Raw genomic sequence first — 6000 nt, forward strand, 5'->3', positions numbered from 1 at the left:
AGCTGGGGCTACACGCCCCTGCCATCACACCCATCTAATTTTTGTATTTTTAGTAGAGATGGGGTTTCACCATGTTGGCCTGGCTGGTCTCCAACTCCTGATGTCACGTGATCTGACCGGCTTGGCCTCCCAAAGTGCTGGGATTACTAGCGTGAGCCACTGCCTCCGGCCTGGGATCTCCAAGTTCTTTAATATTGGCAACTTATTTCGAAGTGCTAAAAATACTTTGCTAGCCAAACAAAATACACGCCATTTTAAAAGCTTTTCTCTCAGGGGATTGTTTGTGAGCAAGGAAATATAATTTAATTAAAGCTACTGTGTCCGGAATTGGTGGGCTCTTGGCCTCACTAACTTCAAGAATGAAGCTGCAGACCCTCGCGGTGAGTGTTACAGTTCTTAGAGATGGTGTGTCCAGAGTTTGTTCCTTCAGACGTTCAGATGTGTCTGGAGGTTCTTCCTTCTGGTGAGTTCGTGGTCTCGCTGTCAGGAGTGAAGCTGCAGACCTTCGTGGTGAGTGTTACCGTTCTTAAAGGCAGCGTGTCTGGAGTTATTCGTTCTTCCCGGTGGGTCCATGGTCTCACTGACTTCAGGAGTGAAGCTGCAGATCTTCACAGTGAGTGTTACAGCTCATAAAGACAGCGTGGACCCAAAAAGTGAGCAGCAGCATTTACTGCAAAGAGCAAAAGAACAAAGCTTCCACAGTGTGGAAGAAGACCCAAGCAGGTTGCCGCTGTCTGGAGCAGCCTGCTTTTATTCCCTTTTCTGACCCCACCCACATCCTGCTGATTGGTTCATTTTACAGAGAGCTGATTGGTCCATATACAATCCTCTAGGTAGACATAAAAGTTCTCCAAGTCCCCACTAGGTTAGCTAGATACAGAGTACCAATTGGTGTATTTACAAACCTTGAGCTAGACACTGAGTGCTGATTGGTGTATTTACAAACCCTGAACTAGACACAGAGTGCTGATTGGTGCATTTACAATCCTTGAGCTAGACACAGAATCACAGAGTGCTAGTCCTCCAAGCCTACACTAGGTTAGCTAGATACAGAGTATCAATTGGTGTATTCACAAACCCTGAGCTAGACACAGAGTGCTGATTGCTGCATTTACAATCCTTGAGCTAGACACAGAGTGCTAGAGAGAAAAGTTCTCTAAGTCCCCACTAGGTTAGCTAGATACAGAGTGCTGATTGGTGCACATACAATCCTCCAGCTAGATATAAAAGTTCTCCAAGTCCCCATCCAGTTCAGGAGCCCAGCTAGCTTCACCCAGTGGATCTTGCACCAGGGCTACAGGCGGAGTTGCCTGCCAGTCCCGAGCCGCGCCTGCACTCCTCAGCCCTTGGGCTGTCCATGGGAGTGGGCGCCACGGAGCAGGGGGCCGTGCCCTCTGGGGAGACTCAGGCCGCGGGAGCCCACCGCAGCGGGGGAAGCTCAGACATGGCGGGCTGCACGTCCAGAGCCCTGCCCTGCGGGGAGGCAGCTAAGGCCCGGCTAGAATTTGAGTGTGGCACTGGCGGGCCGGCACTGCTAGGGGATCCGGCGCAACCTCTGCAGCTACTGGCCTGGGTGCTAAGCCCCTCACTGCCCTGGGCCGGCGGCCCTAGCTGGCCACTCCGTGTGAGGGGCCCGCGGAGCCCACGCCCGCGCCCGGCGGAACTCACAATGGCCCACGAGCACAGCCCCGGTTCCCGCCGGCACCTCTCCCTCCACACCTCCTGGGAAGCAGAGGGAGGAGTTTCCAGCCTCAGCCAGCCCAGAGAGGGACTCCTACGGTGCCGTGGCGGGCTGAAGGGCTCCTCAAGCGCCGCCAGAGTGGATGCCGAGGCTGAGGAGGTGCTGAGAGTGAGGGCTGCTAGCACATTGTCACCTCTCACTACTAAGTGTGGGAAGAGAGCAGAATGAATGGACAAGAATTGCAAAGTAAGGAGAACAAGAAAGAACTGGGCAGACATTTGTGGTAAAGAATATTAAGCTATTAAGCATCCTTTATTGGAGGTTCCTTTAGGCCAAGTGATCTATGTATTTATTACTTGCCATACTGATGTAAGTATGAATTCTACCACATAGTTCCTTTATTCCATGTGTTTGCACTATTGGGCTGTAGGATAATGACGTTTAAAAAAAAAGAAAAAGCTTTCAAGTTGCCAGAATCATAAAGATGGTGCACTCCTGTTTTGAAAAAGAAAAGAAGCACCAAATTTTAAAGAATGAAAATCCACTTCTCCCATTCCACTCCCTGAATCCTCAGAAGTATCCACTGTGAACAGTTTAGGGTTTGTTCTTATAGTTCGTTTTTACTGAAGTTTTGAAAACAAATCTTTTTATATCATAATTTGGTTTCCTCAACAAGATTCTATCTCTGCTATTATGTATTTTTTTCCCACATTCTAAGGAAGGTTAAAATAAAAGTCATGTTTGCATTAAGATTGTTGATACAGAAATTTAAAACTTTCATAGAACAAAGGAAAATAGACACACAATTTATCTAGTCTAATATTAATATTTATTGTGATTAAAAATAAATTTAGTCCATGATTCTTTTCAGCCAAGGAAAAAGATCGCTGAGTTTTACTTTCCTCTGTCAAATGATACTTCAAACTCTGTAATGTCAGTTAAGTATTTCTCCTTCTTTTTATAATGTCGTCTTCCTCTTGATCCGCCTTCCAGAAAAATCTTTGCTATCGGGAAATTTTTATTTTATAGGACAGCAATTCAAGAATAGAGTTGAAAAGTTAGAAGAACCTTGTGGCAACACATACACAATCAAGTCTGAACTGGGTACACTTAGTCACACTTTAAAAGTTAAATGACTTTTTCTTCCTTATAAGGAGACTTGTTTTCAACTCCAAAAGGGAGCAAGTATTTTATCTAAAGAATGGACAAATGGGAGATCAAAGTACAATACAAGTAAGTGCTTTTTTTTTTTCGTGTTCTTTACCCTGGCCTCTATGTAGGTTAGTATATATTTTTCTATTTGAACATTTTCCTTATTGCATTTTACTGGGAGAAAAGTGCACTGCAAAGTTTCTGAAGTAAATATGTTCAAAATCGACTTGGTGGTTGTCCTAAACTAATGTATACAATTGCAATGATGATAATACAGAAGTTAATCTAATTAAATAGATTGAAGATATAAGAGAATAGATATATTTTATGGTAACTAAAATACTTCAAAAGAAATCCATGTTTTGAAGAATTATGTTTTAAAGACCTTATAATAAATGATCTCAAATAAGCAGGACATGGTCACATATTAAGTCCTATCTAAAGTAATATTTGAGCTTAATGTGAAGATAATTAAAAGAATGTCCAATGATAGATTTAATATTTTATTTAATACTATGTATTAACCAAATAGATACATATCTTCTTACCTATTAAATCCAAGGTATTTAAGTAAAGACACTCCAGTGGAAAGGAATTAACATTTGAACATCTATTATTTGTCAACACTTTATTCATTTAGTCCTCACCATAACTCGGTGAAAAATATATTATGTGTGCTTTATAGATGAGGAAACATTCTTAGAATAAATGTCATGTGCTTGTGCAACTAGTAAGTAGCAGAACAGAATCTAAAACGATTTCTGTCTGTGTCCAAAGGCTTTCTCTCCTCCATATCCCACAACCCTGGCATGAGCTTTTTCTAATGAGAAGTGCCAGAAAATCCTTAATATCCTAAGGGGCCTATTTGTTTATGGCAAATGAGGATTCCTAGGGTGGAATCATCACCAGATCAAAGACAAATTTCTGGCATGAAAAAGTATTAATAGGGCCACGGTGGCTCACGACTGTAATCCCAGCACTTTGGGAGGCCTAGAGGGTGCGGATCACGAGGTCAGGAGCTCTAGACTAGCCTCGTCAATATGGTGAAACCCTGTCTCTACTAAACAATACAAAAATTAGCCAGGTGTGGTGGCGTGTACCTGTAGTCCCAGCTGCTCAGGAGGCTGAGGCAGGAGAATCTCTTGAACCCGGGAGTCAGAGGTTGCAGTAAGCTGAGATCGCGCCACTGCACTCCAGCCTGGGTGACAGAGCGAGACTCTGTCTCAAAAAAAAAAAAAGAAAAAGCATTAATAGATGAGTGAGTACTGATACATAAGTCCTAGTACAAAAGGCTGTAACACTGGTACAAGCCATCGTTTCCGGAGTAGTTTAGATTGACAGATAAGGAGAACCAGTGAGGGAAGCTGGTAGAAGGATCTATACAAAACAGCTGCTCCTGTTCACCCATGCAGAACACATTTGCAGTGAAACTGATATGGTGACATTTGCAAGTGAATGGCTGAAGAAAGTTAACAATTAGGATGGGGGTGGTACTCCTGGTGAAGGTATGCCCCACCACAACGCCCGCCCAGAGCACACCCTCCTGTCCTCCTGATATTGGGAGTGGAACCCTGATTTACCTTTGTGCTCTCTGCCCACGTATCTTAAAGAAGTCTACCCAGTGACACGACTTGCCCACTAGCACAGAAATCCTTCTAGTCAGTGTGGTATCTGTTTAGAAAAACCCCACTTAACAACAGAGGAAATGCACACGAGCTACTTGAATTCATCAATCTAGTCTTTCTCTCATGAGTATGTGCAGATAACCAATGATGGCCAGATATCTGGGGAAAATCAACAGCATCAGATAGGACTAAGATGAAAAAAGAAAGTCATAGACCAATGAAAACAGGTTATTTAGGGAAGAAAAAATTTTAAAAACGCTAGTTAATGTCCTCAGAGATTGATGAAAGAATGGTGTCTATAAGGAAAGTACATGGTTTTATGCAAAAAGAGAACAAGAGGAAATTAAAAATATGATTGCCCCTCCCTCCCTCCATTTAATAAAAGTCTGGGCTTAAAAGTAGAGCAAACAGACAAAGTAACTATGAGAGAAAAAAAGTAAGAGATCATAAAGATTAATCTAGGATGTCAAATACCTTTCTATTGAGAAGTCAAGTGAGAGAGAGCAGATAAACAGAGGAGCTGAACTAGGGGTGGGGGACATAGAAGGAGAAGGAAGCTGGACTACCTTAATGCAATGATGAAGAGTTTATATGTTTCTTGTGTAATGTGGAAAAAAAGCAACAAGAAACTTCAGGAAAAACACAAAAACTTGTACAAGACAGTCATGTTCCACAGAGCAAACTGTTTCATATGGCATGATGCTGAGGAATTACTGGAGTAAAAGAAAAGAAAATTAAGTTCACTTTGATTTTTTTTTTTTTTTTTTTGGAGACAAGGTCTTACTCTGGCTCAGGCTGGAGTGCAGTGGCATGATCTCAGCTCACTGCAGCCTCCAGATTGTCAGTTCAAGAGATTCTCCTCCCTCAGTCTCCCAAGTAGCTGGGATTACAGGCATGCACCACCACGTCTGGCTAATTTTTTTGTATTTTTAGTAGAGATGGAGTTTCACCATGCTGGCCAGGCTGGTCTTAAACTCTTGGTCTCAAGTGATCCACCCAACTCAACCTCCCAAAGTGCTGGGACTGCAGGTGTGAGCCACTGTGCCTGGATACTTTGATTCTTAAATCATTTCCTTTGAGTGGCAAAGTTTTCCTTACATAGGATTACATTTCTTTCTTCTGAGGTTTAATCGTAATACTTGATTTTGCACTGAATAATATCAACATCATAATAATGTTCTATATGCTATTCATTTCTAACTTTTAGAATCAACCAGTAAACAAAGCTTAGAAGACTTAATAAAATAAGGACAAGACTCTATAAAACAAAACTTTATTAAAAAACCAAGACTTTATTTTAAAAACCAAGACTGTATTTAAAAACAAGGCTTTATTTTAAAAGCCTTTATATAAACTAGACTTTGCCAGGTATGGTGGCTTATGCCTACTGCAATCCCAACTACATGGAAGGCTGAGGTGGGAGGATTGCTTGAGGCCAGGGGTTCATGACCAGTCTGGGAAACACAGGAGATTCTGTCTCTAAAGAAATAAAAAATAAACAAATATGCTGTGTGTGGTGACATGCATCTGTAGTCCCAACTA

The sequence above is a fragment of the Mandrillus leucophaeus genome, unplaced genomic scaffold, assembly GCF_000951045.1.
Source record: "Mandrillus leucophaeus isolate KB7577 unplaced genomic scaffold, Mleu.le_1.0 Scaffold143, whole genome shotgun sequence".
Taxonomy (NCBI): domain Eukaryota; kingdom Metazoa; phylum Chordata; class Mammalia; order Primates; family Cercopithecidae; genus Mandrillus; species Mandrillus leucophaeus.